The 27,485-nt window shown below is 44.6% G+C and overlaps 1 protein-coding gene and 1 non-coding gene across 22 annotated transcripts in view; both read left to right on the top strand.

Annotated features, from left to right (window-relative positions):
- The window catches only part of Ncoa2 (nuclear receptor coactivator 2), a 235,123-nt gene that overhangs the window by 31,519 nt on the left and 176,119 nt on the right, over positions 1-27,485 (top strand). The gene's annotated exons all lie outside the window — the stretch shown is intronic.
- Positions 8,100-8,211, top strand: Gm23169. The gene has a single exon (XR_003949209.1). It is a non-coding gene; the product is annotated as a U6 spliceosomal RNA (small nuclear RNA).

Raw genomic sequence — 27,485 nt, 5'->3', positions numbered from 1 at the left:
TGCTGACTCCCTTTACCTTGCATTCGGGTTGTCAGACTCTGCACTGTCCTGAGCACCATGAAACCCTTGCAGTCTCTTGTACTTCCCAGTCCTCATCTGGAGATGGAGCAAGCACAGTGGCTTATAGATCTTCCCTTGTGAGTCCGTGGTATGTCAAGTTTCTCTTCTTAATGCGTTCAGAATGTGGTCAGTGTTGAGGAGCGCTGCACTCACACAGACAGGAAGGAAGAGCTGGAGTCTGCACTCTAACATCCTTAGACCCAAGGTCACTTCTGTGTCTATGTTCACTAGACCCACCTGAAGACCCTCGTTTCTTATCCTGAAGGCTCAGCTTAGACAAGCTCACAGCTCTTTTATTTCAGCGGGTCTCTCTGTAATAGGGTTTAGTTTTTTTGTTTTTTTACTTTTAGAAAGTAGGTGTTAACATCTTTAGCATTTAGATTTATAATTACTGAGAATTTTCTGACATTTTGAATAGTACCACTTAATACATGGAGACTAATAATCAAACATTTAGACTGGAGCTGTTTGTGGCAGGAGCCAGTTTTCCCTCAAAGCTGGCGGACTGTGATTATCTGTCCCTATGTACAGCAGCTCCACAAGCCATGCTACACTCTCCGCAGTCCCATTTCTATATGGTGTTGGGGTAACTACCACTCTGTTGGTAGTCTTTCACTGTATGTGGAAATATAGTCCACCTCCTGAGGACGAGAGAGAGGAAACAGTAGCAATTAATGCTTTATTCCCGCAGTGCTTCAGAAATCGGCATGCAAGTTCTCATGCTAGTCTTACTAATGCTGTTATTTTGAATTTGTTTAATTTCAAAACAGTGTTCAGTGTCTCCTAATGAGACATAGCCCCTGAAACAAGGTCAGTGTGATAGAAGAGGGAGCCTGGTCTGTCAATAACATGTGGATTTTAAAAGCCTCTCTCCAAGCGTGGGTGGAGCTTCTGAGGGCTAGGTGTGCAGTGGATGTGATGCGGATGGGTGCTTCCACTCTCCCTTGGGAACACTGCAGAGGCTCCTTCTGTGCTCCCCTGGGATGGATGGCTACTGCCTGTAGATTTGGGTTATACCCACTCCGGGCAATCTTCAGGAGTCTTGCCTTCACACTTGGTCTTTCTAGCAGTAAGACTGCTTCTGTGTGAGAGTGTCTGTTTTGACTAGCTTCTGCAAAATTGGGGTTGCCTAGGAATCCTGTCTTTGCCTAAAAATCTGAACTCTAGATTTTGTAAGTACACCAAGCTTCCACATAATACTGGATATTGGACCCAGGGTCTGGTGCCTTCGAGGTAAGCCTTCTGCCTCTGAGCGGCACCCAGCTGCTGGTTTTGTTTGTTCGGTTTTCCCGAGATGGGTTTTGCTGTGCAGCCTCTGCTGTCCTTGAACTCACTGTTTAGACCAGGCTGGCCTAGTGCTGAGATTAAATGTTTGTACTACCATCACCCTGCTCTTTCCTTTTGTGCTTAGTCAGGCCTAAGTTGTTCACTCTGTATGCCAGGCCGCCTTTGAACTGGAGCTCTGCCTGTCTCAGCCATCCACATCCATGCTGCCTGCAAGACAAGCACAGGCCACAGGCTTGGCTCCAAGTTAAAAAAGAAAAGGCTACAGAACTTTGTAGGCTTTTGTATTTTTTTAACAAACACAGGCTATATATGTGTGTGTGTGTGTGTGTGTGTGTGTGTGTGTGTATTTCTGAATAAAGTGCTTAATAAAAATTAAGAAAAAGATTGCTAATTTATTCAGTACCATTGTATACTGCAGAGCTTTATCAAGTATTTTCCTTCTTTATTTTTTTAAAACTTCCTTTGGCCAACCTTTGTCCTACCTCAATCCTCAAACTTGTCTCCTTGTGTAGATACAGTCCTTGGAGCACTGCAGCAAGAGGCCCTTGTAGGATCTTGGAGCTCTGTGTAAATTCAACTTGGAAGCCAGAAATGGTTCTTGGCACTTGAGGCCAGGAAAGGGCAGTGTGAGCAGCGGTGAATGGAGGTGGCGGTGAATGGAGGCAGTGGGATGCTGTTTAGTCTGTTTCGGTTGACTAGCTTGGTGCTTACGCTCGCTCTGTTCTGTCTCCCATTGTTGTATCACTAACATGAAGGAAGGTACCTGTGGGCCTCGGATGGCTCACAGCCTACCCAGTCCTTTTACTTCATGGTTTTGCTGAACACTTTTTTAAAAATCCTTTTTATTGTTTTTTGTTGGCATTCCTCACCCCGTCCTTGCTTTTCATTTCCATTTTGAAGGACAGCTTAAAGAAATGTCCATGTCTCAGCACCCGTGTACCTTCTGTCCCCATGTGGAACTCAACAAATTTGGAAGACATTTGCTTGGAATTCCAAAGGGCACTGTGGAAACTGAACTTTCATGGTAAACATTCTGGAAATGACAGAAAATGGGGGTATTCTCTTCTGAAAGAAGACCTGTGGTCTTGTTGAAGATAAAGCTGAGAATAACAGCATGCGGTAAAATCTGGCTTTGAGTTAGAGATTTAGATGAGCGGTTTCTATGTCCTTGGTTTGTTAAGCCTGTCTACAATATTGTATCTGTTCAGAAATATTTATTAGGTTGAAATGAAGGTATTTTTTTCCAGTTGTTTGGTAAGCAACTATTATATATCGCTACCAAATACAAATGTCTCAAGTGCATGTTAAATTAGGAAAGCAAAGCTAGAAAGACTTCGGGCAGCATAAGGTGTCGCAGAATAAATGTACTATTCGGTTTCTTCTCATGAACCCCTTCTAGACTCGCCCAAGATGGGAATGGTATATCCACCCAGAGTTCCCACGCTGTCAGCACGGACAGACTGGAACACAGCTGTTGATTTCTATAGGACTTGCCTGGCTGTTTCAGAAGAGTTGGTCTCTCCTTCAGCACATTGAGTAGTGCTCATTTTGTAGTGTTACTGGGAACTAGAGAGTAGAGGGCTGAGAGACTGATGTCCCACATATGGGGTCTTGAGTTGTACCTCCTAATGTGGCCCTGTGTCTGTGATAATCTATGTGGTTATCATTAGTTTTTAGCATAGAGAGGGTGTGATGAAACTAGTCACACTTTTATACTTAGGACTTCAATATGCGTCATTTGATTTAGTTCTCCCAAGATCTAGCCCTTCATGGTGGTGCATGCCCATAATCCCAGCACTTGGGAGGCAGAAGGTTGATATCTGTGATTTTGATACAAATCAAGTTCTGGGACAGCCAGGGATGCATAAAACAGACTGTCTCGTTAAAAAACTTAAAAAAAGGATCCCTTGGTGCTGTTTCTATTTTTGACTTAACATGGTTTCTCTTTGAAAGAATAAATTTCTCTTAAGAAGTCAACATTACTGTTAACAAATTATCAGCTGATTAACTATTTCCCTTGAGTGTCTCAAAGCTTTTTTTCTTGCACTGCTTTTTCTATCATCTCCTCTGTTTTATACCCTCCTGCCCCGGCAGACTGTTTCCTGCCCACCTCCCCCCCCCCCCCGCCCCTGCAGACTGTTTCCTGTCCCCCTCCTGCCTCTGCAGACTGTTTCTCTGCCCCCTCCTGTCTCTGCAGGCTGTTTCCTGCCCCCTCCTGCCTCTGCAGACTGTTTCTCTGCCCCCTCCTACCCCTGCAGGCTGTTTCCTGCCCCCTCCTACCCCTGCAGGCTGTTTCCTGCCCCCTCCTGCCTCTGCAGACTGTTTCTCTGCCCCCTCCTACCCCTGCAGGCTGTTTCCTGCCCCCTCCTGCCTCTGCAGGCTGTTTCCTGCCCCCTCCTACCCCTGCAGGCTGTTTCCTGCCCCCTCCTGCCTCTGCAGACTGTTTCCTGTCCCCCTCCTGCCTCTGCAGACTGTTTCTCTGCCCCCTCCTGCCTCTGCAGACTGTTTCTCTGCCCCCTCCTGCCTCTGCAGACTGTTTCCTGCCCCCTCCTGCCTCTGCAGGCTGTTTCCTGCCCCCTCCTACCCCTGCAGGCTGTTTCCTGCCCCCTCCTGCCTCTGCAGACTGTTTCCTGTCCCCCTCCTGCCTCTGCAGACTGTTTCTCTGCCCCCTCCTGCCTCTGCAGACTGTTTCTCTGCCCCCTCCTACCCCTGCAGGCTGTTTCCTGCCCCCTCCTGCCTCTGCAGACTGTTTCTCTGCCCCCTCCTGCCTCTGCAGACTGTTTCTCTGCCCCCTCCTGTCTCTGCAGACTGTTTCTCTGCCCCCTCCTACCCCTGCAGGCTGTTTCCTGCCCCCTCCTGCCTCTGCAGACTGTTTCTCTGCCCCCTCCTGCCTCTGCAGACTGTTTCTCTGCCCCCTCCTGCCTCTGCAGACTGTTTCCTGCCCCCTCCTGTCTCTGCAGACTGTTTCTCTGCCCCCTCCTACCCCTGCAGGCTGTTTCCTGCCCCCTCCTGCCTCTGCAGACTGTTTCTCTGCCCCCTCCTGCCCCTGCATACTGTTTCTCTGCCCCCTCCTGTCTCTGCAGACTGTTTCTCTGCCCCCTCCTACCCCTGCAGGCTGTTTCCTGCCCCCTCCTGCCTCTGCAGACTGTTTCTCTGCCCCCTCCTGCCCCTGCATACTGTTTCTCTGCCCCCTCCTACCCCTGCAGGCTGTTTCCTGTCCCCCTCCTGCCTCTGCAGACTGTTTCTCTGCCCCCTCCTGCCTCTGCAGACTGTTTCTCTGCCCCCTCCTGTCTCTGCAGACTGTTTCTCTGCCCCCTCCTGTCTCTGCAGACTGTTTCTCTGCCCCCTCCTACCCCTGCAGGCTGTTTCCTGCCCCCTCCTGCCTCTGCAGACTGTTTCTCTGCCCCCTCCTGTCTCTGCAGGCTGTTTCCTGCCCCCTCCTGCCTCTGCAGACTGTTTCTCTGCCCCCTCCTGTCTCTGCAGACTGTTTCTCTGCCCCCTCCTGTCTCTGCAGGCTGTTTCCTGCCCCCTCCTGCCTCTGCAGACTGTTTCTCTGCCCCCTCCTACCCCTGCAGGCTGTTTCCTGCCCCCTCCTGCCTCTGCAGACTGTTTCTCTGCCCCCTCCTACCCCTGCAGGCTGTTTCCTGCCCCCTCCTGCCTCTGCAGACTGTTTCTCTGCCCCCTCCTGCCTCTGCAGGCTGTTTCCTGCCCCCTCCTGCCTCTGCAGGCTGTTTCCTGCCCCCTCCTGCCTCTGCAGACTGTTTGCACCTCCCTCCCAGAGTGCAGCCTGTTTGGGAGTGTGTGGTTTTGCCCTCAGCCCTTCTCTCTTTAGCCCTGACAGTAAAACTTAGAGTGATGCAGCAAACACCCCTTTCCGTGTGCTCTTGGATTAACAGTGCTCTCCCTCTGTCCATATTTTTCCTGGTCTAGGAGATCGGCCCTTGCGCCTTCTGTGCTTCGACTCTGGGTTGAGCCATGTGTCATCCAGCACTATCTCCCTCATTTTCATGTCATTCTTAGAGTCTCCTCCACTTTCATTTCTGTTTTATTGCTATCCCCATCAGCACTGTACATTATATTCGTTGTGGGAGAAACATTTTATGTTTGTTTGCTTTTTAAAACAAAGTCTGAATATGTTGCCTTGTCTGGCCTGTATGTAATTCCTTGTGTAGACCAGGACGCTACACAGATCTGCTGGCCTCTGGGTTCCCCAGAGTGCTGGAATTAGGTATGTGAACTACCATGCCTGGCTCCAAAACATTATTTTATAATAAGATAAAGAACATTTTGTCTCTAGAGAACTCTAGGTCATAACCAGTATTTTATTTCTTTTGAGCATTAAAAAATACAATTACATTTTTACTAAATATAACACGACATAAAATATATAATGCAATAAATAATACAATTATATGTAATATATGTGTCCACACACACATACATCAACTTTGTAAGTATAAAGTTGCAAACTTTGACAAATGTTTGTAATAAGCTACTTAGACACAAGTGTATATAATTAGAAAATTTACTGTACTTTTAAGTCACCCTTGTTTTCACCCTTAGACTGGCCCCCCACCTGGGTCCTCTCAGGTGTAAAGGTGTAAAACTGTGAATTGAGTTTTACACCTTTACACCTGGCTGTGGAGTGTAGACAGTACTCCAGAGTACAGCCACACCCCATTCTCTTCACCCGCACACCAGGGGAAGGAAGTTTTGACTGTCTCTGTCACAAAGCTGCCATGAGCTCTTGCTTGCTGGGGTGGCCCTACTCAGGGCAGGCATTTGAGAGAGCACTTAGTTGGACAGTGGTTGGGAAGGCTTAAATGTGCAGCCTTGCTGGACGAGGCACCGCGCTCTTTCCCTTCATGTTTTCCCCTGAAGCGTGTGAGCGCTCAGCCTCTTGCAGCCTTCCATGCCTGCCTCTGGCTGCCACTCTGCAGTGCCTAAGTTGTGTTAGTACTGAAACAGAAAAAAGTATTATAGCTACTAAATGTCTGACAAACATTTTCATTTCATATTGGGTTAATACCTACGAATGGGTTTGTGGCAAATTTTCACTTGTTTACTGTTCTTGTTCAATAAACTACAGAAGTTTGGAAAGAAACTTTCCAACTAAAGGCTCGGTGCCTTTCCAGAGAGAAAGTCAGTTCGACTGTGGTTTGATTGTTGAGCTGATGAGGAGCTGCCTTGTTGATTGACAGCTTTCCTTAGTTTCCCACTTCCTCATTCTCACTTCCTGCCCACACAATCACCCTCTGCCCCACAAATCTGTTGTGTTTATTTTAAATTAGATTCTTTTTTTGTAAGATAGTAAATATGTGCTGGAAACTCAGCCCTCGTTGTATGGGTGCTAATGTCTCTCAGCCAGCCACGCTGTTCTCAGGCCGGTGCTGAGTGAAGGTGCAAGCATTAGGTCAGCCCACGTGGCTTGTTCAGTCAAACTCGGTATGTTCTGGGCTTTGCTTTGAAATACTTGGAATTTTCCAGAAGTTACTTTGGTTGTTCTTCTTTCAAGACAGAGTTTCTTTCTCTGTATAGCCCTGGCTGTCCTGGAACTCACTCTAGACCAGGCTGTCCTCGAACTCAGAAATCCACCTGCCTATGCCTCCCAAGTGCTGGGATTAAAGGCGGAACGGATGCCACCACTGCCCAGCTTTCCTTTGGTTCTTCTTAAGGGTGTGTTTCTGATTCCTGCTAACTTGCCCGCCACATGGTCTCTGAATGGACTCACTGCTCCTTTGGATGAAGGAATGCACTTCCCAGATACTGGCATTCTGTTTGGAGACTGGACATTTAGGGATGTGTTTACTCGTAATTAAACTGTTTGAGATTTTGTAGTAGTGGACGGTTTGGTTTTAAGATCTATTTAAGATAAATTCTTTTAAAATCATTTCCTTTTTAAAAAAGATTTATTTATTTTATGTATATGAGTACACTGTAGCTGTATTCAGACACACCGGAAGAGGGAATCAGGATACCATTACAGATGGTTGTGAGCCACCATGTGGATGCTGGGATTTGAATTCAGGACCTCTGGAAGAGCAGTCAGTGCTCTTAACCACTGAGCCATCTCTCCAGCTCCTCTTTAAGATAAATTATAAGATAAAGCTAGAAAATATTTTTTGAACATGTATATATATATGTGTGTGTGTGTGTATGTATGTGTGTGTGTATATATTCATTTTTTTTCTTGAGTTAAAAAATGTAGTACACATGATTTAAAGTAAATTAAGCACCCCTTGCTGCTACTGAAGATCAAATGTAGGGCCTCACGCTTTCTGTTCTTCCCTGAGCTAAATCACTAACCCCAAATTAGGTTTTTTTTTTTTTTCTTTCCATTTTTTATTAGGTATTTAGCTCATTTACATTTCCAATGCTATACCAAAAGTCCCCCATACCCACCCACCCCCACTCCCCTACCCACCCACTCCCCCTTTTTGGCCCTGGCGTTCCCCTGTTCTGGGGCATATAAAGTTTGTGTGTCCAATGGGCCTCTCTTTCCAGTGATGGCCCCAAATTAGGTTTTTATAACCACAACTTTATTTAGATTTTTGTATTAAATAATTTTGATGAAGCTCCAATTTTCATGTATACATTTCCTCTATAGACAAAGTATTCAGTGATGGGTTAGTGCTAGAAGCTCTTAAGAACTTAAGATTAGATTCTGTGCTTCAAAACCACCCAGAGTCGTTTTAGATACAATTTTGAATCCTCTTATTTTTTAACTTGACTCTTAAAAAGGTTTATCTTTAGTGTTTGCTTTGACAATACATATATTAAAATTGGAACAATGCAGAGGTGATTAGAATACCCCCCAGAAGGATGACATGCAAATTCGTGTCATAGAAAGCATTCCATACTTTTACAAATGCTAATCTTTATTGTTTAAATGATGTGTTTGGCCTGGGCGCACACTGGGATAGTATTCCATAAGTAATACCTTAACTGGCAGAGATATTTCAATTCTCTGATCACATGGAAAGGGGGCTAGCAAACCTGGCTGTACTGGCAATGGCTAGTGCCTTGGCTATTCTTGGTTGTCACTGGACTATATCTGGAATGAATTACAATCCAGAAATATTGGGCACATCTGTGATTGAGATGGTGAGACAGGAAGACAACATGCTTTTGATCCAGATCTTGAGGTGGTTTGGAACAGGCCTTTAATCCAGATCTTTAGGCACACCTTTCCTCTGGGCCACACACACCTTCTGCTGGAGGCCTATGGAAGGAGAATGGAAGGAAAAGGGTTTGCTCATTCCTTGTTTGCGTGTACTCACTCTGTCTGTCAGCACATCTGTGGGACCCTACTTCTTCAGTGGAGTTCCACCTTACACAGAAGACCACTGAGACACCCAGCCTCACGGGACTGAGCAGCTGCTGGGCTTTTGGACTTGGCATTCACAACCCCCATTGTTGGGTTAGTTGGATTGCTGCCTCTAAGTCATTCAATAAATTACACACACACACACACACACACACACACACTATTTGTATATATTTCATCCTGTAAGTTCTGTGACTCTAGAGAACCCTGATTAATACAGCTAGGGATGGGCTGGCTGGGATGATGAGAGCATCAAGGCTTCTAGTGGCCTCTTAACAATGTGTAATGAACTGTCCTTAAATGCAAGGGTTCTGTTTTGTGCTATTAATTAAATTCACAGTGAATACTGGTAGGACAGCTTGCAATTTATGTGTTTTGTCTTGGGACTTTAGTAATTTGCAAGGTGAGATGAAGGGACAGATAGTGAATTTTCAGTAAATTGTACCAGGAAAACGTGTAACTTCTTGGATTATAACCAATTTGTTGGAAGACAGTGGCTGTGCAGCACATGCCAATTCATTGTTTCTCTCACTGATTACTGCAGTTTAACTCAGGTACCATGCTTTCCTCATTGGTCTAAGCTGACTTTGGAGGTATTAAAAATGTACTACGGTTTGCTTGATGATTCTAGATGGGTCACTTGCTTAGTGTGGGCTGCTGCCCCTGTGTTTAATGTGCATTAGGTTTTTCCTACAATCCTGCCTTAAAATGGAGCATCTGTTTGTCATAGACACTCACGTATCTCTGGTTGCTTGTCATCTTCTCAGTGCTGCCTTTTGATAAACAAGCACTTTTAATTTTGATAAATTTAAAGTTAAATTTGTTGCTTTTAGAGCCATACTCAAGGTTACAAAGCATTGTGGAAATTTCTGTATTTGGTAGGAGCTAGGTAGGGGTTCACCTCTATTCCTTTCCATGTGACTGTTCAGGCATGGTTGGAAGTCATTTGGCCACAGGCATCCAGTCTTACTTTTGTTCTGTAATCCAGTACAATTGTTGATTGTGCTGTCTTGGTGCAGTTTTAAGGCTGAGTAGTGAAGGTCTTTCACCATTGCTCCCTTATACTATTGTTTGATTATTTTGAATTCTGGCATCTCTATGAATTTGAGGATTCGTTCTCCATTTCTATACAAAAGATCATTGTCATTTTGACAGGAACTTCGCTGACTCACTAGTTGACTTTGGGTGTTTGTCCTTTTGACAGTATCCTGGTGTCTTCCCGTGCTCAGTCTCTGGTTCCTGTCAGCAGTGGGCGTGGTTTTCAGTGCCTAGTCCTCACCTCCTTGACTGTCAGTCCCGAGTAGTGTAGTCTTTGGATTGTTCCTTATTCTTACATTGATAGCATGGCAAGCACACATCAAGCAGAGGGAGCACACTGAGCACACACACTGAGCACACTGAACACACTGGCTTCCTAGGAGGAGGCAGATCACAGCACTCCTAAAGTGCAGGATGAACTGTTTTCAGACTGTGCACATAACCTTAAGGAAAGCACACTGATGCCGAGGGCCCCAGGAGAAGGTGACTGGAGGCCAGATGGCCCATGATCCCGGTTTAGTGAGCTCAGCTAGCTTTGCAGCGACTCCAATGAGATGTTTCACAGTGCAGTGATGGGTTGTGGATCCTGATGCCTCAGTAAGGGTCTAAGGAGGGAAAAGCCCTCCTGCCCCCTTTACAGGCGAAACAGGCAACTGATAGCAAACTTTGCCTTCTGTTCTTAAGTGTTTCTGCTGGTTTCAAAATGTTAAGTAACCAGAATTGATGAGTGCCTTACTTTTGAGGAAGAAAGGTATTTACTTACAACAATTAAACACACCTTTCACACTGAAACATGTAATGGTTGATATTTTCTAGGTACCTTTCTTTGCTCCTTTACTCGTTTGTCTGGACTGTGGTCTCGAGACAGTTTTAGTTTGCAAGTGGTGTTTTTGTTTTTTTGTTGGGGACGGGAGGTCCTGTGATCTCTGGTGCTGGGCTTTTATAACATCATTGGTGGGAGACTGCATTGCTGCTTCAGGAGTGCTTGGCAGTAAAGCTCCGTGTGCACAGGAGACAGGGCTTTCAGGCCTCTCCTGTGGTCTTTGTGATCATTATGGCAGATAGATGGTCTGACCTAGTTAGGTTGCTTGTGAGCATGAGAGAGTCAGTCCTAAGACACAGTATGGCAGACTATTTCTTCTGTTGTTGACTATGTCTGTGGACACTGCTGTCAGTGGTAGGTTTCCTGTTGAACTTTGGGCATGGCTTGGGGATATTTCTTAGCTGAGGGCTTCGGACAGTATTTTGGAGCTAGAGTATGACAGGAAACGATTTAGTCTCTAGTAGATTAAAGATTCTGTGGGAATAGTTTTTGTGGAGTTGGGGATTTAGCTCAGTGATAGAGTGCTTACCTGGCAAGCTCGAGGCTCTGAGTTCAGTGTTCAGCTGGGGGAGGGGGGGTCAGGTAACTGGGATTTTTTTGTTTTTCCTTTCTCCGGTTATTTTTACTCATTGCTTGGTCTCTAGGACCAGAATAGTGTTTGGTGTAGCAGAGCCTCAGTAAATAAATAGGGACTGACCATGTGTCTTCAGAAGTATCCTTGGAACTCCATGTTGGTTTATGTTTAAAGTCACCCCCTTAGAGGATTATATAGTTTGACTAGTGAGGGACAACATATGTCTTGCTTAGTCTTCTTTATATTGATCATGGCTGATTTGGCCATGTGCCATACATAACAGCTGATGTAGTAATAGAGATATAAGTACATCAGCTAGCTCAATCAGCACTCACTTCCCAGTATATAATAGCTTAATTTTGTTGAATTTGCATTTACAATATTATAAACAGTGTGCTAATTGCCACAGTGTGAGTATGGATTAGACAGCTAACAAAGCTGGCATTTGAAGACCAACATCTGTGCCAAACACCTTTAATTACAGCAGGCTTTGATTGCCTTGATTTGCCCCATAAATAAATTCATTCTATTGGAACTGCTAAAATTTCTGATAATAATCGCCCTCTTTTCCAGAATCTGCCACCTACAATATACATCTTCTACTCTTACGCAAACTTCTGTTATTTTCTTTTAAAGATATACATTTATTTATATAATTTTATGTGTGCTTACATGTATGCATGCGTGTAGACATGCCACTGTACATGTGTGGTGGTCACAGGACAACTTATGGGAGTCAGTACCTCATTCTCATATCGTGATCCCATGAATAAAACACAGGTTGCCAGGAGCAGTCAAATCCAACCGGAGACATCTCAGCAGCAGACAGAAGTCCTGTTAGTTTGAGAGATTGCTATTCTGCAAACATTCTTTATAGGATACTTTAGTTGATCAAGCTTGTTGTCGCTGTCCATATCATTGAACTCTTCGTGAGTACCGAAGAGAGGCAGAGATTTCCCTGACGTTGCCTAGATTTTTACTTGAATAGGAACACACTGTTACATTTTCTTCCTTTCTGTTTTTTATTGTATTTATGAGACAGGGTCTGTGTAGCTCAGGCTGGCCTCAAGCTTGCTTTGTGAGGGTGACCCCGAAGTCCTGCTCCCTTCTAGACCTATATAGGTGCTGTTTCCTATGGTGCTGGGGCTGTGCACTGGGCTTCTGCTTTGCCTGCTGAGCTACAGCCCCCGTTCTTCTTTTTTCTTTCTTTTAATGATGTCATTGATAGGGGGGGGAGTTAGAGAGAGAGAGAGAGAGAGAGAGAGAGAGAGAGAGATTGAGAGAGAGAGAAAATTGTGTGGTTGTGTATTTGTGTTTGCCCTCGTATGTGCGTGTGCACATGCGTGTCTGTCTGTCTTGGAAAGGCTGCTTTCTGAGGGACTCCAGCTCCTGAGATTACCCTAAAAAGAAGGATGCATAACTCAGGTCACTCTGTGGCTTAGGTCATTATAAAAATCCAATCTAAGAAAAGTGTGTATTTTCCTAGTCGTGCTTCGGGAGTGGGTTTGGAAGTATAGCAGAAACCTCTGCTCTACCTTAGCAGAAGGGAGATTGACCCAAGTAAAGTACTTTCTTCGGGGGGGGGGGGAGGGCAGATGAGGGGAGTATGGCTTTCATTTGATGTAACAGCATGTGTGATGGAATCCAGAGCCAGAGTTTGGCAGACAGTGTGTGAAATGAAGATTAAAAAGGAAACTGATGTTCAGGCAGTTGTGCTCACCTACACTCAGCCAGTGTGTTTATAAGCAGCCCCGAAGGTCATTGGAGAGCTGGGGTGTACTCCCAGAAGTGATCAGACTATAGTCACATACTGTTCTTATATTATAGAGCTCACACCACAGTGACCTTGGCACTGGGGCAAGGGAGAGGTTGGGGCTGGCGGCTGCTGGCACTGATACTCAGCAGTGGGCAGCAGAAAGAGTGGACTGGCAGGCTCTTCTCCAGGTTCTCCCATAGGCGACATGCCTGTCTTTGGACAGTCCGCTTTCACTCTGCGTCTTCAGACTGTTTTTCTTTTGGGCTATGTTGAGATTGAACAGAGAGCCTTCAGGATACTAAGCAAGCTTTCTACCACCGACCCACTGACCTGCATTTCCCGCCGTGTAGACCATTTATCTCTTTAATTTCCAAGGTCTCTCCCACCAATTCTGCCAAAGCAGGTTTTCCATTTTATTTGCCAACTTGCTTTTTAAAACTTCCTGTTAATCATCATAATATTAAAGGTTTTTTTCTTCAAACACTAGGGTGGTTGGCTTACTTAACTTGGTGATAAATTCTCTGATCTCAACCACAAGTCAGATTGCTGCAGTTGTCAGAATAGTTTGCCTTAATAATTTGAGTCCAACAACATAATGTGTTCTAAGGGGAAGAAATAGAAACTCTTAAAGGTAAACACACCATTAAACAGGAGGGTGTTTTCAGTCTAGGGTGGCTTGGATGATCTGTAATATTGACATTATGTGCAGAAGGAAACCTGCCTCTGCCTAACCTCCTGTGAGTGCTTCATCTACAGAGGATGGCCAAGTTCAATTAGAAACACGGTCCAGGTCCATCTGGCTAGCCTGTTTGACCAGGGAGAAGGAACTGTATGTAGATTGTCATTTTACAAAAATGTAGAAGAGAACAGGAAATATGAGAGTATATTTGATAGAGCAACAATAATTACTTTTAGGGGAAAACTTGGATTTCAGTTATTATGTGCTCTGGTCCATTACTAAGATGTCTTTCATTCTTAACTGTTCCTGTCTTTGCTGTGGACACCTCATGTACTTCACAGTGCAGTCACAGTGATAGGCAGTAAATAGTGTTTAGTTATACAGAAACTCAGTACAGTTACATGGGGAAACCCATACAGCTTTGGATGACTGGGATACTATTTAGAAAATTAAAGGAATTGACATGTCATAATTGGTTTTGTTACATCCCTGCAACCTTTGTGGGCATAGGGAAGGTGCTCTATGTAGTTTATATCCGTGTGCATGGTGAGAGCCTTGGTTTTGGGGCTAGCAATACTGGTTCCAGTCTTGTGACCCACATAAACTTGGGGCATTGGTGATTTTCTTTTCAACTAGGTTGGACTTCCTCATTTAAAAAGGAAAGCAGTCAGGCTGGAGAGATGGCTCAGCAGCTGAGAGCACTGACTCTGATCTTCCAGAGGTCCTGAGTTCAATTCCCAGCAACCACATTGGTAGCTTACAACCATCTGTAAAGGGATCTGATGCCCTCTTCTGGTGTGTCTGAAGACAGCTACAGTGTGCTTGTCATATATATAAAATAAGTAAATAAAAATCTATTTCTTTCTTTTTTAATTTTTTTAAAGGAAAGCAATCGTACTACCTTCATGGTGAGGGGAAATCATACTGCAAGTACCTAGAGTACTTTGTAATAGAGTAGATGTTTAAAAATGTTTATTAAATAAGTTAAAAGGCTGTTAAATCATAGCAAACTAGTAGTGATTATTTTAAGTATTTTGTTAAAAAAATAAATTATAAGGCTAATTGGATCCTATGCATGGAGAAATTCCTTGTGACACTCTGAAAACTTAAAACGAACTGTAGTTAGAGAAGAAGGCATTCCTCTTGTGTTCCAGAAATGTCTGTGTACATAGGCAGACTGTATGGAGACCAGAGGCCATCTCTCACTAGCTTAGAACTGGCTGAAGAGACAGGGCTGGCTGGCAAGAATCCCTCCCTCCCTCCCTCCCTCCCTCCCTCCCTCCCTCCCTCCCTCCCCCCCCTCCTCCTCCTCCTCCTCCTCCTCCTCCTCCTCCTCCTCTTCTTCTTCTTCTTCCTTCTCCCCCTCCCCTCCCCCTCCCCTCCCCCTCCCCTCCCCTCCCCCTTCCCTCCCCCTCCCCTCCCCCTTCCCTCCCCCTCCCCTCCCTCTCCCCTCCCTCTCCCCTCCCCTCCCCTCCCCCCTCCCTCTCCCCCACCCCCTCCCTCTCCCTCTCCTCTCTCTTTGTGGTGGCAGCAGCAGCATTTGAATTTCTTTAAGTGAGGTTTCAGGTTTGAACTCTGGTCCTTGGAGTTGCTTACCCAGCAGGCAGATGCTTCACTCAGTGAGCCGTCTCTCTAGCCTACAAATCACTCTTTTTTGATAAAAGGCAAGCATTAATCAAATAAGAAATTATAATATGCAAGATAGAAACTAGAGAGTAAGTAGACCAAAATCAAATCACTGACTCACTTGCCAAGACTTCAAAGAACTCCAAATGAATCCTCTGAAGAAGCACACCCAAGTGAAGAAGAGCCATGCGTAATCCACTTGACCTGGCTGATGCTCGCATGGTGGAGACATCACATCTACTCAGGAATGAAAAATAGGAGTATGCTTACATGAGACCTACCTTTTGCCTAGCTTGTCTTCTATGCTTACCAGCAGGAAAAAATGTTAAATATTCTGAATATTCTGCCTTAATTAGCAGAGCCAGTGGCTGTCCAGTAATGGGCTATAACAGTTTGCTTTGCTGTTAGTTTTCAGAAAATTGAAAATCATATGCTGGTTAGGCTTGCTACATTTTAAGGAATTTTGAACAAATGATTGACTTTGGTTTTATAAAAGAAAACCCTTTATGAGAACATGCTAGCTGCTCAGTCTCTGAGGCTGCCACACTCAGCAGTCCCATGCTGGTGCTGAAGGCATGGAGGAGCCCTGGAGAGCTGCTGCTCTTTAGTTCGTGTTGGAATGCCAAAGATGGTGGCAGAGAAGAGCATAGGAACAGCAACGAAGCAGAGGCTGCCAGGGAGGCGTGAAGGCGGTAGACAGAGCCATAGCTTTTCCTTGGGATCTTCTCCTACGGAGCCACCCACCACATGCCGCTGCTTCTCCTTCTGTTAAGCAAACCCATAGGAAATACCCTGGCCCACCTAAATCTAGCCATGTTGACAACCGAGTTAGCCGTCATAGCCACTGCAGAGCAGATTCCCCTTAGATATCTGCTTAAGTCATCGATGTGCTAGGCATTCTGTGGAGGTATGGAAACACTTGATCTTGCCATTACCCAAAATCAGGCTTTATATGCATCTGAGATAGATGCTATATGATATGTTAAATAAAAGTGCCTGGACATACAGCAGTGTACTAATATACGTATTCCTTAGGGCTGAATATTAAGAAAGGTGCAATCGGTGTGATGCTAGGTGAGACCGAGGGAGAGTTAGTTTTATAAAAGTTAGTTTGGGATAAAGAACTCCCTATGCATCTACTGGAGTGGGAACTTGTAGAACTTTGTCCTGCCACATGTGGTGCAGATGTAGAATTTGCTCACGATGGCCCATTCAGAATAGAACATCAAAGAGGCAGTGACCAAGCCAGGCATGGTGGCACACCCCTTTAATGCCAGGACTCGGGAGGCAGAGGCAGGCGGATTTCTGAGTTCGAGGCCAGCCTGGTCTACAGAGTGAGTTCCAGGACAGCCAGGGCTACACAGAGAAACCCTGTCTCAAAAAAAAAAAAAAGCAGTGACCACGTCGTATTTCATTTGTAAGATCACATGAAGGAATTCCTAGGCGTCAGAATTCAGCATCTGACTGAGTGCTGGCATGGGACACATAGTCACTTCTTGAACTGAAAGTACAGTTATTTCCAGTGGATCCACACAGAGTGTTGGGACTACCTGGCTCTTCTGTTAGTCCCTTTCTGAACCTTTGCTAACCATTCCTTTTCCTTCGATTTGCAGCTATCGACTTTATCTGTTAGAGACTCGCAGATCAATTTGTTTTTATGGTTATTACATGTTTTAAATTTATTATTGAGGCAATTTCAATAACATATACTTTTCTACAATATTTTGTTATACATCATTTTCAACTATGAGTTCTGAGTTCTCTTTTGTTCCCAGTGCTCTGCACTGCTTCTGCAGTACCGGTAACTATACTTATGTCCTCTGACTGTTTACAGCTGCCCCACTCCTGGGTCTCCATCTAGGCAAGAGCTTTTTAATTTCCCTACAGCCCGTTTGACTTCCTTGATGTGATGTGTTTAACCCATGTTGCTGCTTTACCGCTATTACTATGATCCAACTTCAGACCTTGTGTACACTAGACCTAAATACTCTCCCATTTGGATAAACACACAAGTTGGCATCATACGCTTAATGTTTGCCCCTGCATAGTGCTCATAGCCACCAGCTCCTGATGAGTTCTGTTAGACTGAGAGTCTCGTGCCAGTCTCCCATGGCTGGGGTTAGCTTTCCTTCTGGCTTTCCTTCACCCCCTCAGCCATTTTTAAATGACTTTTCCTCTGGAATCTGCCAGTGTGCTCTTTTTCAAGTGGTCTTATTTATCTTATTCATCCAGTATCACCACCTTTGAGTAGCTTCTAAATCCACAGATTTCAGCCTGACCTTGCTTGAAGCGCTGCTTGCTTGACACAGTGTCACACAACTGAGTGAAACCAAGTACTTCCCCCACCCAAACCAGTTCTTGCCCAGGTCTCCTAGTTTCTGCGTGCGGGCACTGCTGCATACCTATCTGGGAGCAATCCTCTTGCTTCTTTTGTGCACTTTGTCTCTTTCTGTGCTCACCTGCCCTCTTCCTGCAGACCACTTCCCAGGCCCTCCCAGAAGAGGACTGTGATCCATTGTATGCCTTCGGCCGCCTGCATGCCCAGACTCTCCCTTAGGATTTAGTACTCTGACTACAATTAGAGCAGAAGGTTCCTCACTTTGCCAGACACTGGCCAGGCACCCCTGTGGGTTTGCTGGCCTTCTATGACCTCATTGGTCAGTGATCCACCATAAGACTTTGGGCCTGGTCTGCCCTCCCCAGGTTCAGCTCTTAGGGAGCCCCCTCTGCCTACATCTCCTCTGTGGAAAGGAGTGAAGGGCCCTCTCCTACAGCCTTTCCTAATCACACAGAGTATGTGTCTTTGGAGGTCTTGCCATTCACCTAACTTCTGTGGTGTGCAGGTGGCAGGCAGCTTGGAGTGTTGAGGCTCCTACTGGGCGGAGCCTCTCTTACTCATCCTTTTCTTGTTGTCTAAGCAGTTAGCACAGATTGGAAATATTGATTGAGAATAATTAAACTGATTGCAGATGGGTTTAGTTTCCTTTAATGAGGCTGCTAACCATTTTCTTCCTAAGAAACTTGATTACCCTGCCTTTTCTTTTTTTTTTTTTTTTTTTTTTTTTTTTTTTTTTAGATTTATTTATTTATTATATGTAAATACACTGTAGCTGTCTTCAGACACACCAGAAGAGGGAGTCAAATCTTGTTACGGATGGTTGTGAGCCACCATGTGGTTGCTGGGATTTGAACTCTGGACCTTCGGAAGAACAGTCGGGTGCTCTTACCCACTGAGCCATCTCACCAGCCCTACCCTGCCTTTTCAAAGGGCAGCAAGCTTACCCATGCCACCGACACAGCCACTTCTATGCAACCCTGCTCCTGGGTGGCCGGCATCCTGGGCTGTTGTGACTGCAATGGTATAATGAGGCTTTGGCTTGAGTGGACATTCATTGATTATGCGCTAGCAGGCCTAGCTTTTATATATTTTCCTCCTTTAAAAATTATTCTTTTGGTACAGTATCTCAACAACTCATGATAGTATTATAAAATTTAAGGTAAGAGCTATTGTGTGTGAGTAGATTTGTAAACATCAGAAGCAAATCCCCTTGCCCTGGCTTTTTCTTCACCTGTAGAACCAAGGATTCAAAGAGCGAGCAGTACCTTACTCACAGCCAGGAAAGCCTTTCTGGCCAGTTGGCCATGAGTCTGCCATTGCATCTTATGCTGATGGTATCTACAATTATTAAAGTGGTAGTTTTGAAGGGGAAATCATGATTAGTCTGTCAGCAAGCTGAGCCTAGTAGAATCCCACCCTGTTGAAAGACTTGGGCCTAGTTGGGAATGGATAGCCAGGAGATGACAGTGAGTGGTAATCAGCCCCAGGTCTCATGTTTGTTTCTCCTCATTCCCAGCTCTACTTCTGGGCACCTGCAGGATACGCCTGGCTGGTGACACTTCTACTCCCTCTCATGGGCCTCTTGTGATAACACAGTGTCTTAATTTTGTGAAAGGAAACAATTGCCTTATTGGCATTTTAGAGAAGAGGCAGGCAGCTCAGGTTCAGATTGATAAGTCATTTCAGGAACAATCTGAAATTTGAACATTGCAGACAAACCAGTATTGTGCTCCTTGCAGACCCAGGCCTGGACCTATCAACAGGGATGTTGCAAGAAGATGTAATTATCATTCAGCAGCAACTTTGATACTTACACCCAGTGGCTGTAAACAGTTAGTAAGAGCTGTGACACAGGTCACAATGGTGGAGCCAGGGCGAAGGCCAGAAAAGCAGGCTTCTGTGCGGCTTTGAATCCACAGGGAAGTGTACTCCTGCTGAAATGTTGTGTGCTTAAATGGGCAGTGCTACATTTTTGTCTGTACCTGTGTGTGGTGGTATACATCTTTATTTCCAGCAGAGGCAGGTGAATCTCTGTGAGTTTGAGGCCAGTCTGGTCTACATAGCGAGTTCCAGGACAGCAAGAGCTACATAGTTGAGACTCTGTCTCTAAAACCAAAATCAAAACCAGACACACTTTGTTGGTTTCTGCATATTAGGAGGCATCTCAGGTAACCCATCTCTGATCACTGCTAGGACACATACCTGGACACACTAGTCCCTAGAGGCCCCGGAGGGAAGGCCATTTGAGGGTAGGCAGTCTGTGCTGCTTGGGTTTGCACCCCAAGGCGGGGACTTGCAGTGCGCTGGGAGATGGTTGGATCTGGGGCCCTGGTTGTCAGGCTTGGTCAGGTCTGTGCTGCTCCTGCAGCTCTGTGAACTTGGAGTTGCCCCTTGTTGGCCCAGCGCTGTCTTGTGCTCTCTGGCAAAACACCTTGCATCTTTTTTATTTGCTTACTTAAAAGTAGTTGTGTGTGTGTGTGTGTGTGTGTGTGTGTGCGTGCGTGCATGTGTGTAGAGGGGTTGGTGGATGTGAAAACTCTCATGTGCTTTGGAGAACCTTGGCAGAGGGTGGTAGGCACATAACGTTAGTGAGAAGGCCTGTGCTGCACTTAAGGTCTTGTAGCTAAAACGAACCCAAATTAAGAGTGTTTCTTGGTATGAATATAATTTCACAAGGTACCTGAAGGAGGGCCAGGTCTGGGTTGCATCTGACTACTGCAGACTGTTTTGTAGCTCCTGCTTGAGTTGCTTGTTTCTTTGTCCCTTAGATTTGTTTGCTACTGTCCTGCACATGGTCACCGGCTGTGTGGCTACAGTTACAGTAACTCTACTTACTTCTTTACAAATGCTTTGAAATTTTATCTGCCTGAAAACTGACATTTCTGAATTTGAAGAACACCCTGGCTGAAGAAGAAAGTTATGAGCCACATGGGACACATTTACAAGTTCTTTGATAGAACTTTGAATGAAGGCCTTGGAGGTCATTAGCCCTGTGTCCCTGCGTGTCACTGCTTCCATTTAACTCCTCGGGAGCAACCGTATTACTTTGTTGGTGATCCTTTGGAGCTATATGAAATGATAATTTAACTTTCAGATGTGGTTAATCTTTAGGTCTCTCTTCTAAGTACTAATGTCCATGGCATGACAGGCTTAACCGTTTCCAGGAGTGGGTGTGGCTGAGGCGCTTGGCTGAGAAGTGGCTCGTCCATTACCTAGCTGCTGCTATTCCCCAGCCGTTTGGCACTGGCACTGAATGGAGCATGTAAGCCTCAACCCCACTTGAGACAGGTTTTACATTAAATAAATGCACTGCCTTCTTGAGGTGGTTTAGTGTGTTTATCATCTTTTATAATGCAGTTTAGAACTGTGTTTTGTCTTCTGAACGCTTAAGTTTGTTAATAAACAGACCTTGACACTTATAATCCCAACTTTCCCGTCAGCATATGACTGTCCTGATGTCTTTTCCCACTTCTCTTTTCCTCTCCGTGCCTTGCTTTGATCCCTCCCTAGAATCAAAGAGAAGCTGTCTGTGTGGGTGCCGGTCTGTTTGCTTCTCTGCTCTCTAGTGTGTCCACCAGTGCTCTGTTGTTGGTGTCACTGTTGGGTTGTGGGTGGGGACAGCTCTTGCTGTGCTCAGGACTGATGCTGGAGGCTTTTGTGCCACCTTGGAAACTGTGGCGGTTTTAGAACAGGCCGTCTATTAGCAAGTTTTAATATTTGAGTAAGGATGTTAAATATCACAGAATAAAACTTTAGGGAAAGGCATAAGTAGGTATTTTGCACCAATTTCATTAGTAAAAATAAACATTTTATAGAAATACTTGAGTATCTTCAGTTCTTGTGGTTTTGCATCTTGCAAGTTATTCCCAGTGCCCAGATTCATAGGTATAGGTGCTCAGTAATGTATAGACAGTCATTCTTGGAGTAACTCAGGCTTCCTTGACTATCTGGGGATAGTGGTTGTTTACTTTTGCTGGGTGCTTGCAGGGAGACAGTCAGTATACAAGGAAACAGTTAATGACCGAGTTGCTAGCTCATGTAATTTGTCCGGTGATGTCTTTTATATTTTGTCTGTGATACACATCATCTTTTGAATCCACATTATTCCCAAGGAAACATAAATTCTGAAAGATGCATTACAGCTACCTAGGTTGTGTGTAGGAATCTACAAAGGTTGGAGAGGATGTTGACTTGTAGCCTATGAAGAATTGGTTTCTTTTAAACCCAAATAGAATACAACAAGAATATATCATTAGCATAAAATGTCTTCTGGTACCCTAGCAGTATCTAGTGCTTTCAAAAATGTCTAATGTTGTTGTCAGGAGGTTACACATAAGAGTGTAGGTTTTCAAAGGATGACCAAATAAAATTGTGCAAAGAGGCTGGGTTAGTTTGCATTTTTCTTCAGCATATTAAACTAGAAGTGTCTTAACATTATTGGTCTTATTTGAATTGGACAAATGTTAGGAAAAACTAAAAATCTTTTTATTCTTTAAACTGAGAAAATAATTCATTTGATTATTTCAAATTTTATAAAAGCTGAAAAAATTATCCCGGAAAGCCAGTTATTAAGTCTGATGTGTCTGGACCTAAAAGGCAGTCTTGGGTTTTCATTGTGTTTTGCTAGTTTCTGTTCAGTCAGTCTTCAGGATCCTGAAGCTGGCTGCCTAAGGGTGGAAGAGCTCCACCACCACCAAAAAGCAGCAGCAACAAGAACGCTCCAGCCCAGGACTGTGAATTTCAAAGCTATAAGAAGCTCAGTTAGTGTCACAGCACAGATAACTTAGAAATGGCTGGTACATTACGTAATCTCACACAAAGTGAGGTTGATGGATTTTGTAATAGTGATAACAAATTTATAAAAATGCTTTAGAGTCTGGCAGCAGTTTTCAGTTTTTCTTAAAAGAAAAGAATCCTAAGAGTTTCTTATAAAGTCCTTCACACTCGGAAGACAGTGAGGTTAAAGCGTGTTGTGTTAAAAGTCTTGTGTGATAGAGTACAAAATGCACGTATGGACAACACACTTTTAAAAATATCTGTATGAATTCATTTACAATTTGGTTTCATTGTAAAGAGCAATCTGATCTTAACTTAATACTACTTTGTTTACATTCAAAGGTGTTCCCCTTCATTGTGGGTTGTTTTACATCTTTGAAGACATGGAATGGGAAGAGTATTAATTACCTGGCTCATATTTATAGCGTACATTTCTATAAGAGGTTATTCATGCATTTGAAAACAACAGGAAGAACTCAGAGCCTCTGCACACTAATTGCATTCACAAATTTTGCTATCATCAGAGTAATACTACATCTGGAACATGAACAAATGCAAACAGGAAAAAATTTCTACTTCCCTTTTCAGCAGTGTGAATTGGTAAATGTCCCCAATAATGTTGGGAAAGTAGTTATTTATGAACTTATAGCACATTTAGAATGTCTACTCAAAGTGGGGTGTACTGCATATCTTCTGATTGCTTTGGAAAAGAGAAAGGGATGATGCTTCTTTCAGTATCCCTATGCTCACATGGCTTGTCTCCATAGTAACCTATGCCATCCATATCACAAGAAGAATAACAAGTGAAAAGGTTCCACATTACATTCACACAGTTGACTTTTTTTCCCTCATAGACATGTGGTACAGGGATTAAGGTTTCTCCAGAAAAATCATTCTTGAATCTTATAAACTGTTCATCTCTCTAAATTTATCAATGTTGTTACAAGTATATCATTAAGCACATATTTACTATGTATTATTTGCTTATTACAAGTTTTTGGACATACACTTATCACCTAATCAAAGTGTTTCCCTTTTGCAATAGCTAAGTGGTATGAGACTGAAGAGACTTGCACTTCTACAGCATGGCTCTACTGGGCTTGATTTAAGCAGAGACCTATCTGTTAAGCCATTCCTTCTGTGTCTTTGAACGTACTGGAATGCCTTGCAAACAATAATTACATACCTGCCATAGACATGCATGGTTTTGTGAGATTTAATAATCATCCATAACTGAAAGCAGTGCTTAGTGTATGCTATTGATTTTCTTTACAACTTTGTAGCACATATTAAATTTTCTTCTTAGGCATTTTTTCATCAGCTTGCACAGGAAAATTACCTTCCATGACTTCTAGAACTTTGAAAATGGTCTTCAATAGTATGTTCTTCCTAAATGTAGCCTATAGCTGTGAGATTCCTATAGGTCTCTAACATCACACCTTTGTAGAGACTCTTGTGAGAAGGAAGCATCCAGCAAAGCCCACTCTTCTCGAGTGAAGTTCTCAAGCCCGTCATCATAGGTCGCTCTATCCAAGTCTGCATGCACGTCATCATAGGTCGCTCTATCCATGTCTGCATGCACGTCATCATGGGTCGCTCTATCCATGTCTGCATGCACGTCATCATAGGTCGCTCTATCCATGTGTGCATGCACGTCATCATAGGTCGCTCTATCCATGTCTGCATGCCCATCATCATAGGTCGCTCTATCCATGTCTGCATGCACGTCATCATGGGTCGCTCTATCCATGTCTGCATGCACGTCATCATGGGTCGCTCTATCCATGTCTGCATGCATGTCATCATAGGTCGCTCTATCCATGTCTGCATGCCCATCATCATAGGTCGCTCTATCCATGTCTGCATGCACGTCATCATAGATCGCTCTATCCATGTCTGCATGCCCGTCATCATAGATCGCTCTATCCATGTCTGCATGCCCATCATCATAGGTCGCTCTATCCATGTCTGCATGCATGTCATCATAGGTCGCTCTATCCATGTCTGCATGCCCATCATCATAGGTCGCTCTATCCATGTCTGCATGCACGTCATCATGGGTCGCTCTATCCATGTCTGCATGCCCGTCATCATAGATCGCTCTATCCATGTCTGCATGCCCGTCATCATAGATCGCTCTATCCATGTCTGCATGCCCGTCATCATAGGTCGCTCTATCCATGTCTGCATGCACGTCATCATAGATCGCTCTATCCATGTCTGCATGCACGTCATCATAGGTCGCTCTATCCATGTCTGCATGCACGTCATCATAGGTCGCTCTATCCATGTCTGCATGCACACGTCATCATAGGTCGATCTATCCATGTCTGGAGGTCTGAGTTTGACGAGCTCCCCTCACAGAACCCAGCAGGGTCTCTCAGAACATAGCTCACAGAAATCCTCACAGGCTTGACCCAGAAGAGCTGCCGCCAACACTCTTCATTGAGGTGTTCCAGGGGCTGGGTACGTACGTAGGGCTAAGGTCCACTGCTTACCCTGTAACTATATCTCCTGGGCAAAGTCAGACAGATTATCCCTTGCATTTCATTGAACAGAAGGTTACTAATTAATAAATTTAAGTGTGAGGCCGGCAAGTGTGCACGTACTTAAATAGAAATCTTTTTGGGGTTGTGTCTGTTTTATTTGTACCACGGAGGTCATTAGTAGTTCTCAAAGCAGTCAAGGCCATTGTTGGGGAGGTCACACACCACTGCAAGAGTTTTACTGACTACTCCTAGATAATTAAATTTTGTGTTATAAGAGTGTTTATCAAGGAATATGACAGTGAAGAATTGTCTGAGATTAGAGTGTAGCTCAGGTTAGAGATCTCTACCTCTCATACAGAGGCCATGTATCCTAATTGCAGCTCCAGAAACGGCAAAACAACCCCACATTTGTTTGAGGCACCGAGCATCATTAAATTCATTGATATTTTGCCCATCCTCGAGCTTAAGTTACCCCTCCTTCAGTTCTTCTCCTCCCCCTTCCTCCCTCCCTCCTTTTTGGTTTTTCGAAGGTTTTCTCTGTGTAGATGTGGTCATCTGCGACTCAGTGTGGAAGTCAGGCTGGCCTCAAACTCAGAGGTCTGTCTGCCCTGCACTACCACCACTGCCTAATATTTCTTTCATAAAAACCTGCAGTCCTCATCACAACCAGACAGTGCCACTGTTGTTGCTACTGGTCCTTGGCTGAGCGTCTAGAAGCAGTATTGGGACTTGGATGTGACTCTTTGTGTCTTTCTTTAGCACAAAAAGGCCAGGTACCAAACTTGCTGAAGCTAGCTAGCATCACCGGCAAGTGGAGGCCTATCTTTAGTCTCCTAGTCAGTTTCTTGCAGTGGGAATCCTGACCACTTTGTTGCTATTTAGAAAGATTGCTCTGGGCAAGTGGAGTTCACATTTTTTTGTGACTCTGACCCCTTCCTCTCAAGGTTTCACTGACCAGAACTGGACTGAGAGGCACATGTTGCCAGTGATTTTACAGTGGTGGTGTTCTGGCCACAGGTCAGCCATGTGGTTGTGGCAGCTTCTGAGAGCTGACCCTGATTGGTTTCCAGAAAGGCCCTGACTATCCTCATCCTAAACCAGAGGCTGTCCTGTGTCCGGTGGAGAGGCAGGGTAAGCATCTCCACCTTCTGGCAGGAGCTCAGCAGAGAGAATGAATGGCCTAGCGTGAGTGTCTCCAAAGGCCCAGATGCTGATGGCTTGCTCTTCCCTTCAGTGCTGTTTTGAGGTGGTGGAGGGACTGGGTGGTTCAAGAAAACATTGTGGTCACTTGAGGGTAGGTGTAGTGCTTTGCCTGTGCCCCCCTCGATTGTCTCAATATCTCAGCTGTGAAGTAAGCAAATTTGTACCACACACATACACACACAAAATAAAACATCTAAAAAGGGTGCCTAGTCAACTATGTAGAGGCAAAGAGTAGAATGCTGGCAGCCAGGGTTTGGAAGGGACTTGGAGTTGTTCAGTACCCAGTTTCAGTTTTGCAAGATGAAAACTTGAATTGTCAGATACGTCTCAGCAACACCACAGTGGTGGAGAATAACTAGCTGGGTTGTGCTTCCTAGATTCCATTATGGTACCCAGTGAATGTTTTTTTGTTTTTGTTTTTTTCTCCGAGACAGGGTTTCTCTGTTTAGCCCTAGCTGTCCCGGAACTCACTCTGTAGACCAGGCTGGCCTCGAACTCAGAAATCCGCCTGCCTCTGCCTCCCAAGTGCTGGGATTAAAGGCGTGTGCCACCATGCTTGGCTCCCAGTGATTGTTTTTATATCTGTTTAGGAAGAGCTCATGGTGCATGCTAAGAGAAGTGAGGGAGCAGAGACCATAGTGACAGGGACAGTGTCCATATGTCCCAGGGAACATATGGAAGCTTGTGGATTGAGGCAGAGATGGCTGACATAGCTCCATCTTCCGTGACGTGCTGCCAGTCAGCTTTCCCTCTATGTCCCATCTGGTCAGCAAGCACATCTGTTTGGTAGCCTCTCCAGAGGACGGAACCCGTGACCCCGACTTCAACGAGAGCACTGCCGGGAAGTATTAAGATTGATTTGGTTTTTCATCCTGAGTATCCTGTATCTGACATGCTTTGGCTTAGAACTGCGTTAGATTCTGGAATATTTGCACAGACATGGGATTCATGTATGTTTTATATGCATGTGACTTATATACATGGCCTGATGGTGATTTTGTCCAATGTTGTAAATAATTTTTTGTGCATGAATTGTATTTTATTTTTTGAGATAAGGTCTCACTGGCAGGCCTAGAACTTGCTATTTAAACCAGGTAGGCCTTCAACTCATCGATATCCTCCTGTCTGCCTTGCAAGTATGCTTGGAATGAAGTGAAGTTTTGTGGTGTGAAATTTTCTACTTGGGATCTCAAATACAGGTTTTGGTCTATGCCAGACCTTAAAGTTTCAAGTTAAGATAGTCACAGTGTGGAGTTGGGTAGAGAGGATGTTTAGAACTGATGTTTTAATCTATCTGAAAAAGGAAACCAGCTTATGTAAGTCAATGTAAAGGTATAAACTGTCCTAAGAAGCAAGAGGTGAAAACAACAACAACAACAACAACAACAACACCAGCCTTACCATCAAGAGCCACCAAAAGTTGTCAGTGCATCAGACACGACGGTTGGCTGTGAACCTGACTTTTAATAGTTGAACCATCTTTCCAGGCAGGATTGGCATGATGGGGAC

The sequence above is a fragment of the Mus musculus genome, chromosome 1 (assembly GCF_000001635.26).
Source record: "Mus musculus strain C57BL/6J chromosome 1, GRCm38.p6 C57BL/6J".
Lineage (NCBI taxonomy): Eukaryota > Metazoa > Chordata > Mammalia > Rodentia > Muridae > Mus > Mus musculus.
Note: the sequence above shows the minus strand (reverse complement) of the source record. Positions and strands in the feature narration are given on the sequence as shown.